We start from the raw sequence: 15243 nt of genomic DNA, 5'->3' as shown, positions 1-15243 counted from the left end.
ACTCAAACCTTAGCTATTTTAAATCCACACTCTGGTAGAAATTGCCAATGAAGATTTAAACTTGTTCTCACAAGGCAACCAAGCAATCTCTTTGTTTCCCAAGCCTCAATTACTAGTTCTTCTCAAAATTTTTTTCCTCTACCATATCCTCTTCTTCAAGATGGATGAATAATGACTAAAAATTTCAAAAGACCCCTTAGATTTACCCAACTAAGCCACAAGTCAGTCCAGTAAGCTATAAATTAAGTAAACCCTTACATTAAATACATGTTGAACCACAAGTCGATGTCCAACAAATATTAATTATCAAATTTCTTAAAAGGCTTACATAACTTAATAAATTCATCAAGAAAAAATAATAAAGACCAAAATAGGTCCACACAAACTCAACCAAAATATCAAAATCTTCAGGAACCTCATATGCCCCTACCTTAGTTTCATGTAGTGTAGGGGAGGAGAATCCCCAAAGGAGATGTCCTAGCCCTTAAAAAATAACTAGACAATGGAAGAATAGCAATAACATAGATATTTAAATCCAAAATAATTCCAATTCCCATGATATAATCATAATATTTACATAAAAAATGCCTAGATGTAAGGCCTTTTAGGTTACAACCACATACATAATCGATTACAATAGTGATTCTACAAGATTTAAACACTAGCTAGCTAATATCCATAATGTAGTAAAAAACCCAAGAAGAATCTAAACTTGTTCTCACAAGATACCAATCAATCTCCTTGTTTCCCAAGCCTCAACTACTAGCCCTTTTTAAACTTTATCCAAGATCCAGGTGTAAACTGCATCACATTTGATGCTCTATCTACACACTCAGGAAACCTGCAATCACTCAGCTACTCCATCTTTTTTGTGCTGGATATCATATTGGATAATGACTCACTCCACTAAATGAATAATGAAAAGACAAGAACCTCTACTTATACCAAAAAAAGCCAAAAGTTGTTATAAATATTATTAAATCAAACCCTCAATCTACAAGTTACATTTAATAATGTGACATATTAAATGCCTCTTTTCCATTTTCTCTCTATTTATATTTAATCTTCTCCTAATTTTCATCACTTTCTCTCTCGATTTTGTTTTTAAATTTTTATTCATAATGAAAAATACTCCTACATTAGACTCCCCAGGTAGATAAAAAAGTGTGTCCCAGACTTTGATGTAAAAAGAAATATTTGTCATCATCCTTATCTTCACCAAAGGCTTCTAATCCATAAAGGACAAGAGAAAAAATATGTACATCAACCATCTATGCTTAATCCACTCAAATATTAGAATCGAATGAATCTCAACAACCCAATCAACATGCTTGCTCTTAGGAAAAAAATTATGATAGTACTTCACCAAGAATCCATGTAACTAATCACAACCATCAATATAAATATCCTCAAACATGAAATTCATTTCAACAACACATATAACTCCAAAAACAAGTTAGCAACTTGTAAGCCCTAATGCATAATAAGAACAACATGTAAATCCTCTACCATGTCAACCATTATAAAATCATGAAAATACACATCTACAATATCATGTAGATCCTCAATAAAATTAGCAACTAGTGAATACGCACTAGAAAAATCCAACTCCACATCCATAATAACATGGTTATCCATGAAAAAGTGCTCTGTGATTTCTATCTTAAACAAAACTAGTTGATAATGAAACTAAGTCTCTATCCTAGCATCGAAAAGGTTAGTAATATCCTTAGCAACAATGTCAAGTTCCTCTATAGGTTTCAAATCACAATCCTCAAACTAATCAACAAAACCGACCTCCACCTTAAACTTTTCATTGCTTCTTGTTTCTTGAGAAAACCTTCTAATTAGATGGATAAATCTCTTTTGTATTGGTAGACTCCAACTCTAGGAGCATATAATTTCCATCTTTGGTTTCTCATCTCTTTTAAAAAAAGTAGCATCCACAACAACATCCACCTGAGAAATCATCTCATTAATCCTCATCTCCACTATATTATGGATATTAGCAATCATCCAAGGTCCCAATATTCTTGGAAGCATCTTCAAAGATCTTTTCAAACCCTCTACAACATATAAAATATCAATCAATCTTCTCAAACAAGATCACCCTTCCATCTCTGCAACCATAGATCCATTAGATCAATATATTCTTAGGCCACCTTCTCCCAAGCCAAGGTCCTAGTGCAAAGTGCCTTAGCTTAAATGGTCTAAATACATACTTAGGAACAACTATGATCTAATACCATCTGATGTAGTGTAAGGCAGGAGAATCCCAAAAGGAGGTGTCTTATCCCCTAGAAAATAACCACACAATGGAAGAATAACAACAAATTAGATATTTATATCCAAAATAATGTGAATTCTCATAATATAATTATAATATTTACATCCAATGAACTCTAATTTAAGGCCCTCTTGCTTATGAAAAATACATAATAAATTACAATAGTATTTCTATAGGATCTTGCAAGATCCAAACCCTAGCTAGTCTAGATCCACAATCTAGTAAAAACCCTAGTCCAATCTTTAGATCTATCTTTTTGAAATAGACAACTCCACTCAAATAGTCCATAATATTATCCAATCTTGGCAATCAAAATCTATACTTTGTTGGAATGTTTAGAATAACTAAGACTAGGAAGCCTGGGGAAATTAGTTATGCAAGGTCCAAATGTACAAATAATTTTTTTTACCACTTAAAAGATTCATATCCATATATCCATATCAAGCATGCATTCGTTAGATAATCCAATGCCTAAAATATTTTAGGTTACCATCCTAGGTCAATTTTTTTTGTAGAAATGTAAACATAAAACATAATAGATTCAAGTACACATTTGACACAAGGATTTTATGTGGAAAGCCAATTTTAGAAAAACCACTAGTAACACAATACCAATTTTCACTCTTTTGAAGTGACACCCTGTGAAAGGTCGACCCTATTAAAGGTTACAATACACACTATTAAATATGACCTAGTTAAAGGATTTCAATCACTCGATTAGGAGAGAGCCTTATTAGAGGAATTTAGAACATTCTATTAGAATGTCACCCAGTTAAAGGATTTACAAATGACTATTAGGTCAACCTTAATGCAAAGTATTTATCCTAACTGATATAATTTCTAGAAAGTAATAGTAGGACCTTGATTTAATAATAAAAATACTCACTTATAGATTACATATCACATATTTAGTTCTCCATTCTTCTTTATATTCATCTTCTTTGTCTCCTTATCTTGTTCATCCTTCAAGCTCCCAATTCCTTAAGCCTCCTTTCTTAAATTTCAAATTGTAGATCCATTCACTTGGCCACCATATGAACAAATACCCAAGACTTTTTATCTTCCAAAGATGTAGACTCTTCTCCTCTACTCCACACTCTTCTTCTAGATTATTATCTCTTTAAGTAGACAATTTAGATCTTTTTTGACTTCATCATAATCATCCATCTTAGGGTTAGGTAGGATTCATTGAATCTAACCATCTTTTTATTTTGTTCTTCATCTAGAAACTTATCTTAGAATCCTCTTTGAATTCACCTCAAAATGGTTTACCTTGAATTTTGTGCCACCATCTCATCAAGCTTATATTCCATATGCTTTACAAAATTCAAGAAATCAACTATGTTAGCTTGGATTTGAGAAAACTTTGATTTGACTCTTTTTACTATCATTGGGCATTAACATGTTGTCACTCAACACTCACAGACTTATATTACTCATCCATTACTAGATCACTTAACACACACTAAATTTTTTTGATGCTCAACATCAACTAAACTTTACTTAGCCTCTATTGTTTCTCGCTTGGTCCCTACTAAATTTTCTTAGCTTATAGGTTATTCACTTGGTCAGGTTTCATAGACATTTTTCTTTACTTGATCTTCTTCTTATCTTTGTATGAGAAATATTTCATTATAGACTTAAGTAGATAAACAATACAATATAGTATCAATACCTTACTTGGTCTTAGTATGCCTTTTATATGCCAATTAAATCAACTTTTCTTTGGGTTCTTTTATTATCCTTTCTTTTCAAATCCTCTTCATGAATCAACTCAAATGATAACATTCAAACTAAATTAGCAATTATCTCACCAACAAATAGTAGGTTTGACATCAATGAAAAAATAATGATTTTTCCATAATAGATTCCATCAATTTGATCTCAAAAATCTTGCTCTCAACAATCTGATCTCAACATACTTAATTGTTATCTTGTTGATAGCACAAGAATCTATGTACATCCTCCATTATTCGTTATTATGATTAATACTACTGGTACAATAGATGGACATAGACTCTTCAAAATAAACCCCTAATGCAAAAATTGGTGAACTTGTTTATTCAACTCTTCACTTTATATCGGTACCAAAAATGTCCTTATGTACCCAGATTACATTTAGGGTTAGGAATACATCCTAGATTATGCCATTTGACATCTACTACCAAAATAGAAGGTTGTAGAAAACATGTCAAAAGTCAGTGTAAGATTAGAAGAATCTAGAAATGGTAGTCCAACTTCCAAGAGGCATAGTTTTTGATCCAAAACTCCAATTGACAAACTATTTACATTTATAGAAAGCTCTTTGAGCACTCTATAGCCTTATGGACTAGCTTTTCTTGTATCCCATTTTTTGAGCTTGTACAAGGTCATTTAGTGCCTCAAATCTTACTTTGAAGTGCTCTTAGGAGGTCTCTAGCCAACTTAAAACTACAATAACTTTCAAATGATAAAGCCTTTTGGCCTAGTTCATTATTTTTAGTGTTTTAAATTACAATTATAATCATCTCTCAAACTTAGACCCTCGAACTCATTATAATTATGGATCAACTAAAAAATAACCTAGTTTCTGCATTGGCATGTACCCCAAGATGCTCAAAAACTCTAACCAAAAAAATTAGTAGTGGAAATATGAGAGTTGGAATCTTTATTTGATCTAAATGGGTATCAAAAAATGAAAAAACTTTAAATAGAAACTAACACTAAACATATTTATTGGTGATACAAGAGTGCCCTTATTGGTTTGGGTGCTTTTGCATCAGACATCAAGGGTAGATTGAAAAGTGAACCTACCACTTTATAGCTAGTAGGGGAAAATCCAAATGGGAAACCTCCATTGCAGATATCCAATTTCAGTCTTTTATTGGTCATCCTTTGCACTTCACCAAGTATTTTTCATAGTACCTATTTCTGGTACTCCAATCCACAAGACTATTCAAAATTTCTTCAATCTCTTCCTTCATAGAAGTAGGAATTAGATATGGCTGTAGCATCAACTTCTCATCTACACCATCATCATGATATTCTATTAAGTCTACAATATTGAAAATAGGAGAAATATGAATCCCATCTAGCAACTCGACCTCATATGCATTCCTTGAATCATGTTTCTTCAAAATTTTGTAGGGGCCAAATTTATTCATCTTCAACTTGTTGTAGATACCCACTAGAAATTGTTCCTTCCTCAAGTATATCATAACTTGATCTCCAACTTGGGACTTCTTATGTATCCTCTTTTGATCTACCCTAGCCTTATACTGTAGATTCATCTTGGTAATATGTGCTCACATCTCCTCATGTAAGTTCTTGACATGTTCAACAAAGTCTTCTGCCTTAACACTTGTCCTCTCTCCTTGCTCCATTTTTCTTAGCTCTAGTGCAGTCCTTGGGCTAATTATATACACAATTTGGAATTTTGATCTACTAGTACTCCTATTTACAAAATTATTATAAGAAAATTCTACTTGTGGTAGAATCAAATCCCATCCCTTGGGCTTATCTCCCACTAAACCCCTCAACAAATTGCCTAGAATACTATTCACTACATTTTTTTGTCCATCAGTCTATGGATGATGTGTAGAACTACACTTTAATTATGTCTTCAACTTCTTCCACAAAGTCCTCTAGAAATACCCCAAAAATTTAGCATCTCTATCAAAAACAATACTCTTTGGTAAAACATGTTGTCTCACCACCTCTATGAAAAACACATCTGCAATATGTACTACATCATGAGTCTTGTGGCATGGAATAAAATGCGCCATCTTTTAGAACATATCAACCACCAAAAATATTGAGTCATTACCCCTTTGTGTCCTTAGTAATTTGAGAACAAAATCCATACCAATGTGATCACAAGGCTTTCATAGAACAGACAATGGCTGATAGATTCTAGTATTGTGACTAAATCCTTTTGCTATTTGACATACTTGAAAACTCTGTATAAACTTCTTCACATCCTATGATAATTGTGATAGTTCCTTTTTTCATTGATGATAAAATTTTGAATTTTGTGGTGAAAATAGTTAATTTTTTAGTAGGGTTATGATTATATTGTTCCCATTCACAGTTTAAACCTAACAAATTTGCATGATGTCCATCATTTTTATTCCCTAACCCTAGCCCATATAAGTGAGAAGGTTTTTATTTTCCCAAGCACATTGTTTCTTATGATGTTACTGTAGAACCAGAATTAGTGTGCAAAGAACATTAACAAATAAAGTAAACATTCACAAACCAAAAACTAAATTCACATATATTCTTAGACAAAGAAAGCAAACAAGAAGTGCAAACCTCACAAGAGAAAACAATCCATGCTTTCTTGATTCCGTAGATGTGTCCTTTTGCTGTGGATGTATGCTCAAGATGCTCAAAATTTGCTTCAATGGAGACGGGTAATGGCAAATTGGTAGTTTTGTGAGCTCTCAATTTGGCATTATAAGGGTAATATTGATGGCTTTGGTTCTCAAAATAGCATGGTAACTTTAGCTCAAAGATTGTTGATGAAATGGCTTGGGATGGGATTCAATTTATAGGCTAAGGGGTAGAGGGATGGAGGGCTTAGATGCAAGGATGGATGAAGGCTTAAGGAGGGCTAAGATGCACTCAAAGGGGAGCACATGGATTGTGCTTGTTTATCACCAATGGGAAGGTGACACTTGTCACAAGGAGGATGAGTGTGAGAGGGTAGGGTAAAGGGTTGGTTAAAGTCATGATGAGTGAGGTTGAGTATGTAAGAGGGATGTAAGAGGAATGAGTGTGGAAGAGGGAAGAGTGTGGAAGATGGGTGTAAGAGTCATGAGTGGGCTTGTAAGAGTCTTTATGTTTTGTAAGAGCACTCATCACTTAGTGGTTGGGTTTTTTGAGGGGAGACTTTGGTTTGGATTAGGAAAGTCTTAAACTTGTTTAAGGAATGTGACAACATTAAGGGGTGGATTAGGCTTGGGTTTAGGATTAGCTTAGGGATGTTACAGATGTGCAAGTGGATGGCATTAATGAGGGTGGGTGAGTTAGTGGCTAAGCTTGGTTAGTATGGGTGGATGGGGTGGATTAGGCTAAATGGAGGATTAGAGATAGGTTAGGGGTTTTTGAATTTGAGGATTTTATTTATCAAATAGATTTATTTAATAAATAGGGATTTTTGGAATTAGATAGGAGAAAAGAATTTAATTGATAAATAATAGATTATTTGATTTATCAATTAGGACTATAGATGATTAATTAAATTAATCAACTAGGGGATGAAAAAGGATTAATTAAATAGAAATTTAATTAATAATGCCTTTTTCGATAACTAAATAGGATTACTAAAATAGTGTAATCAAATTTAGGTGTCTACATTTTGCCCCTCTTTGACATAGTGTTAAGACAACACTATTTCAAAGAAGTTTGAATGAAGACAACACGAGGAAGATGTTTTAGCAACAAGGTTGCCCCAGTCTTAGATAAGAAGAGTAGAGACTAGACTTAGATGATGCCCCCTCAAGAAGGCGACGGGGAGAGAAATGAGGCTCGACGACTTCTTGAAAAGTACAAGAAATTGAGACGAGCTGAGATGCATGTTGGTGAAGAGAAGGGGCTGAATTAGCTCAAACTCTCACTACGGGAGAATGATAAAGGGAAATCAGAGGCACAATAGTAAAGCAAGCTTAAGACTTTCCAGGATTGGGGGGGGGGGGAGGAGGAGTGGAGCACTATTAAAGGAATACATGGTAGGGAGATGGATGATAGAATGATAAAGCTAATGCAACAAGATTTCAAAGAGTCAGATTGGCGGAAGATGGGTTTCGGGAATCCCTAGGACTAGGATTGTGGATCTCGAAAGATGAGGCTTGGTGGATTGCTTTGATTGGTGGATCCCTAAGACTAGGATTGTGGATCCCTAAAGCTAAGCATGAGGAGTGATTCAAAGAGATACTGATGCATAAGCTGGGGAAGGAGAGACAGATGCTGGATATGGATGGGGGATAATGGAGATGAAGGAAAACCATTGAAGCTTTTTGAGCGGGGGGATACTTCAAAGAGAAGTACCACCATGTAGTTGAGCACTAGATTTGCTATAGGACTATTGGTTAATTGCCAAGGTTACCAAGAACATCAAGGCCTTTTCACCAACTATCCAGAGGACTGACGAACTAACTCGAAACAAAAATGCAAGGATTGCCCCAGTATCACACATGAATCCCAAAGGAAGCAGCGTGGAAATGACACTAGGTAACCCACAAGCAGAAAAAGAAAACAAGCAAAAGACCTGATCAAGACCTTACACTCTAATTGCCCCATTCGCAGCATACCATGATATGGAAGATCGTGGCAACCTTGAGGAGGGAATAAGGAGATTGCTTGGAAAAGATATTTCAAGACCCAAAAGGGAAGATCCCAAACCAAAAGAAAGTGAAAATCCAAAAGAGAACTATTTGCCAACGAGATGGGTAGGACAAGGTAGTAACGGACCAAGATTAGACATGAGGAAAGCTATATCCTACAAGGACCTATTGGAGAGCACCTAAGCTAATGGATCGGGATGAGTAATGCATCTAGCAAGCTGAACTAAGAAGGATAACACTTTGGTGACATGAGATCTAGCTAAAGGATGCATTGGAATAGCTAACCAAGGTGTGCGATGTGTGCAAGATGTTGATCAAGGACAAACTGACACGAACGCTGGATAGATACAATGATACTAAGCTAAAGAGGATATACAAGCTGATAGACCAAGATATGTTACAAATGTACAAGTTTGTTCATGTTTTTTTTTTTTTTTTGTGAGATGGAAATGTTTGTGAAGGATGGGATGTCTATAATAGTTGATAGGTGGATAGGTAGATGGTTTGTGAAAAGCTTAAGGAAAATGGGATTCTGTGTGTGCATGTGAAAGGATATAGGCTAGGATACAAGATTATTTACAAGCTGGAATATGGTACAAGCTTTGGACAAGATTTGGATATATACAAGGTATGGTACAAGATTTAAAAGGTATAATACAAGCTTTGGTACAAGATTTACAAGTTGTACAGGAGGTATTGACAAGCTCCATCAGATTTTGGATATTTGATTAGAACACCAAGGGAACAAGCAGGTGTTTTATGGGATGGTGGGTGGATGGATGAGGGATAGGATAGTGATAGATAATGGATTAGTCTTTAGCACAAAAGGCACCTGAATTACCAAGTTTTCACCAAGGTACCTATCCAAGGTGCTTGAATTGCCAAGTTTTCACCATTGGACGCTTATTTCTCTTTACTATTTTTTTTTTTTTTGTATTTTTTCAAAAGCTGGGTATACCAAGGATATTCAAGCATAGAACTTCTTGAGATGAATGATGTTAGTGGGATCATTCAAGAGTTCTCCTTCTGGTGTAGATAATTGATAGGCTACGGAGCCAAAGGAGGCAGTAACCACATAGGGACCAAGCCATGTAGGTTCAAACTTGCCTTTCTTTTCTCGATCTGCTTGGACTTTCATATTTTCTTTGAGGACCATGTCACCTGGCTGAAAGTGTTGTGGGAGCACCTTCTTGTTGAAATTCCTTTTGAGACGAGTTTGATAGACTGTGAGATGGTCATAGGCTTGTTGTCTCTTCTCGTCTAAGAGATCTAGCTGGGTGAGTCGAGCTACTCTGTATTCTTCATCTGAGATTTTCCCTTGCAAAGATATGCATAGTGAGGGAAGTTCAACTTCTATAGGTAATACCGCTTCAGCACCATAGACTAGGGAGTATGGAGTTGTGCCCGTGGATGTACGGAAGGAAGTTTGATAGGCCCATAGAGCCGAATTTATTTGAAGGTGCCAATCACGGCCGGAATCATTGACAACTTTCTTTAGGATTTTGAGGAGGGTTTTATTAGTTGCCTCTGCTTGGCCGTTACCTTGTGGGAAATATGGGCTAGAAAAGCGGTGATGGATGTAGAGGGAAGTGCATAATTCTTCCATGTTGAGATTTTCAAAGTTACCTCTATGGTTAGTGAAGATGGTGGATGGGATGCCGAAGCGGCAAACAATGTGGTACAAGATGAACTTGGAGACTTGAACTCCTGTAGCTGAGACTAGGGGGACTGCTTCCACCCACTTAGTGAAATAGTCTGTAGCTGTTATTATCCATTTATGTCCATCAGATGAGAGAGGGGTGATAGTTCCAACTAGATCAAGGCCCCAACAAGCGAAAGGCCAAGGTGGTGCAATAGGCTGTAGATTCTGTGCTGGAGCGTGCACAAGATTTGCATGCTGCTAACATGGGAGACACTTTCTGACAAAGTCACAAGAGTCTTCTTCAATGGTAGGCCAATAGTAGCCTGCTCTAAGGATTTATCGTGCTAGGACAATACCACTCGTGTGGGCACCGCAAAGTCTGGAATGTACTTCTTTTAATATCATGAAAGGTCTTTTCAGCTACCTTGTCATAATATCATTAGATCTAATTTTGACAAAAACATAATGACAAGAAATGAAAAATGAGCTTCTCAACCAATAAGATTTGAATGCAATACAAAAAGTATATAGCTAGATATTAATGGTGATGTTCCGTGAAGTTGACATAATAGATTGATATCATATTTCTAGCATATTAAAATCAATGCAACATAGACATTAGTCTACACATATCAACTTATAAGATGTTCTTTTCTCATTATCATAGTTTTCCATTTGTAAAGAGAAAGATTTTGAGCTTTTCCTATATTTATAGGCATTCTAAATTATTGTTTCTAGAGCTCATAAGAAATAGAATAGTATCTATTTCAGGTGATTTGTTTACATATTTTCAAAATCTTTGACTAGGAAGTAGAAGAAATCCAAGCCTCAGACATGGCAGTTTTAGAGACCTCAACTTCAAAGGGAGGTAAAACTAGATAGAGGAAGCCTAGAAGATTTGTAAAGGAGTGGATAAAATTGTTCTCAGGTTCTAATAATGAAAACTCTATGGATGATCATGCCTTCTTTGACCCGTATGCTAGATGCAGAGATGCCAAATGCCCAAATGTTACATGTTCTTAACTCTTCTATTCTTCTATTACAATAGGGAAAAGAAAATTCCTGTGTGTAATCCCTAGAAGAAGAACCTTGCTAAATTGATTTTCTTAGAGGTCTTTGTGGATGTAGATTTGATGTAGTTCCTATTTCAATGTTATAACCTAGCCACTAAGTCTTTTCATAGGAAGGATGGAATAGTTCTCTGTACTTTGGATTGAGAATCCTTCATTGAGGCCTTTGTATTAATTGGTGTTATGGGTGAACCCATAGATTTTAGTTTCCCCTACTACTCCCTACTAATGCATTTAATTCTCTATAAGAACATGTGATATATCAACTTTGACTTCATTGATCAAACTTCTAACTTGAATGGAGATCTTCCAGTAAATCTATGGACATGGGTATGGAATAACACTTACCATTTTTTTGATTCTGTGTCATTTTTCAATAATTTTACTACTACAATAATGAAAATGTTGGACCAAATGTATTTTAGGGCACCTAAGGTTTTGAAAGGTCTTTTAAGACTAGCCCTATTACCTAAGGGGAAAATACTAGATCATAATCTGGGGGATATTTTCTTGTTTCCCACTTTTTCTCTAGTGGAAGTCTATGGTTGTCCCTAGCCACCCTATATTTTACCAAAATTCATTTGCCCTGGGCTTGGAATAATTGAGTTTATTTGGTAGTTATTTATGGTAAATAGAGAATATCTAGGGCCTAAGGTGCATAGGGGAACCTTTTTATGTAGATTTTTTAAGATTGGTGATTTCACCATTGGCAAGGAGGTCCTAGATTCATTTCATTCTTTTCTACATCATTATAATTTGTGCACAGGCCCCTATAGAATGTATTATTCCAAGGGTTGGATGAGGGCAACACTAAAGGAAATGAGACATTATGTGTTGCCAAATTCCAAGGAGCTTCCCCATGAAGGCATCATCCCTAACATAGTAGTAGAAGGGGAGGCAGCTAATAAGCTTGCAAAGCTTGATGATGTTCTAAGGGTAGAAAGAGAATTAAAAAGAATTGATCCTCAATTTACAGGATTCTACCTAGATATCCCTTACCTCCAAAGAATTAGAAAGATGGTCATGGACCATGCAGAGATTATGGCCAGGTTGCAAGAAGGTCCAATGTGGGAGGAAGATAGAATTTGTCCTGACAGCTCTGAATCTAATGTGACTTGAGGTAGGAGAGGATGATGCACCTCAGGAATCTTAGATGGCCAAAGGAAATAAGAGGAAGAATATTTTTTAGATCCCTCCTCACATCAAACAAAGGACCTTTCAAATTTTTCCAAGAAATAGTCAATATTTTGTTGACATTAGACAAAACTATTTAAAATCAAGGCTAATGCAAGTGAAAACACCTTAACAAATCTAGAATTGGTAGTAGTAGGACTAGATGACATAATTATCTAGGCTCAATAATTCTTAGAGGATGATGAATTCATCAAATCCAATGAATTTAAAAGTTTCTTGTATAAAATCAAGCAAAGTGGGCTTGTCCTAAAGATGAAACCAGATGAATTTGATGATAAAATAATGAAATTAATTGAGAAGCTATAAGCTTATGATCATGAAAGTGAAGTAATGACTTTAGAGGAGGCTAGAGGTCTAGTGCAAAGGAGTGGCATGTTACTAGTGCTTGGTTGGGAGTTGGAACAAGCATTTATGCTTGATTAGATCAGAAGGAAAGAAAGTGTCATTTCCTATGAGGCGATTGGTGTAGATGGATTGAAGAGAGGGACTAGTTTCAACATTGATACCAAATCTTTAGTAGTTTGAAGCATTGCCCCTACTTCCAACATGCCTAAATTGATGGATATATAGAGCAAAAAACTAGGCAACATGATTATATGGGCTTTACAAGGCACCACTAGCACAAAAATATCCAAGGCATTAAAGCATTTCTCATTTATGAATGAAGCCAAGGTGGAGGAAATGGGAACAAGATTGGTCTAGTCCACACATGATTATATTTATTTTAGGAAGCTCTATGAGATTAAGCTTAGGAGAAACCATGTGTATAATGAAAATATTTTTGAGCTTGAGGCAAAGATCTAGGGACTTGAGGTTGAAATTGCATCTCTCAAAGAGCAACTAGCACAAGCAGAATAGCGGATGGTTCTAGCTCAAAGAGAAAAGGGACAAGGGACATCAATGCTAGTCAAGGACACTACTAAGGCCCTAATTAAAATAGAGGATATAGAAGAGGATGAGTCATCATAGTCAAGGAGAATGAGTATTGATACTCAATTAGTTCAATAGGGAGGAGATGCAAGGACAAAGATCCTAAAAATATGATGAGCCATAGGGTTGATGTTTTAAACAACATATCACATGAGGCTCACAATTTATATGTTACTTTACAAAGTGTTGAGTAGTTTTCCAATGAGGTACTCTCATGGCTAACACCTACTTTCAGCCTATGGGGGCCTTATATTCAATTTTTGGATAGATTGGTTGTATTGATGGCTAAAAAGCTAGACTTGCCAGACAAGATTTTCACTATAAAGGAGAGTCTAAAAATGGTAAGAGAATTAAGTGGCTTCTTCATTGGAAAACTACAAGTTATATAAGGAAAATTGAAAATTTTATCTAATGGAGTGGAGTCTTGTATACCATCAATACTTGATGCTATCAATGTGGTAAGAGACTGGCAGAAGTGGTCAACTTCTTTTGATGATATTTTGACCCAGGAGACTACAGTAGCAATTTTTGAAGATACCTCTAATTCCCCTTTCCATTCTTTGGCTGATTCTCTTTTCAAGGTAGAAATAAATTTAAATAATTTAATTGTTGAATCAAAGGAAATTATGGATGCTAGGTTGACCAAGGCCACTCAAGATCTATAAGAGGTAAACAATATTAACTGGCCCACCAAAAGAGAAATTTATGTTTAGGAAGTAGTGGGTGAAATAAAGGCTCTACTGGTAGGAGGTAGATGAGATATTTTGTATTCAAGGAAAAAAAAGTACATGGAGAAGAAAATATCAAAGATTCAACATCAATGATTTGGTGTCATCCCAACTACTTATCCTTTTTTGATTGATATTTATGGAAGAATGTTTTGTGTTTTTATTATGTACATCTTCCAAAAAGTTTTACTTTCCATTAAAATTTTGACATGTGTCCTCCTCACATCTATTTCTTGTTGCAATCATATATATGGATTTCCAAGATGAGAAGTTGTCATTAGTTATCTATAGAATTTTCATATATGTCATATTATTATTTTGCAGTCCATCTAGAGTGTTATGTGGTTATTTGAATGAGTTTAGTTGTATGCATGTTTGAATACAAAAAAGGAAAATATTTTGGAAAAGTGGTTTTATCTTAGGGTTATGTTTTGAGTTTCATTGGCAATATTGAGATCAAAATAGAGGGATTTATCCTTAATTATCATTATCTTTAATGTTTTGTCTCCTTTTCATATATCTATAGCTTTGAGACCAAAGAGGAAAGTTTCTCTTCAGTTTAATGCAATCCAAAAGGTTTTATATCTCTTATTGACTGCTATTAATTTAAAGAATAAGGCAATTTCTTTCTATGATTGATAAGGTTTAGGGTTCATGAAGAGGATAAGAATTAGAATAAAACTAAAAGTTTAATGTTGAGTATGTTGGCTCCTGATTTAATAGCATTTGAACAACCAAGTATGCAAGGAAAGTATGCATCTATGGGCAACTATCTCTAATAATGGACACACTTCACCAAGAACCTGGGCCAACTATAAGGCTATACTTCTTCTACACTTCAGGCTCTGTAAAACCTAGGCAAGTATACCTATAGATTCTTTATATGGTACCAGTTATCAAAGCATACACTAAATCTAATGTAAAGTAGATAAAAACCCCTAAATCTTCTATACTCAACCAAGAATCACAAGCATGAAATAGCTAAGAACATAACTCATGAAACTGGCAAAGCTAAGTGTGGGTTAACATTGAATAGCTTTCAACATAAAAGGGAAAATGATTTAAT

This window comes from Cupressus sempervirens, chromosome 7, assembly GCF_028749045.1.
Source record: "Cupressus sempervirens isolate cs-2001-9-10 chromosome 7, ASM2874904v1, whole genome shotgun sequence".
In the NCBI taxonomy this organism is placed as follows: Eukaryota; Viridiplantae; Streptophyta; class Pinopsida; order Cupressales; family Cupressaceae; genus Cupressus; species Cupressus sempervirens.
Note: the sequence above shows the minus strand (reverse complement) of the source record.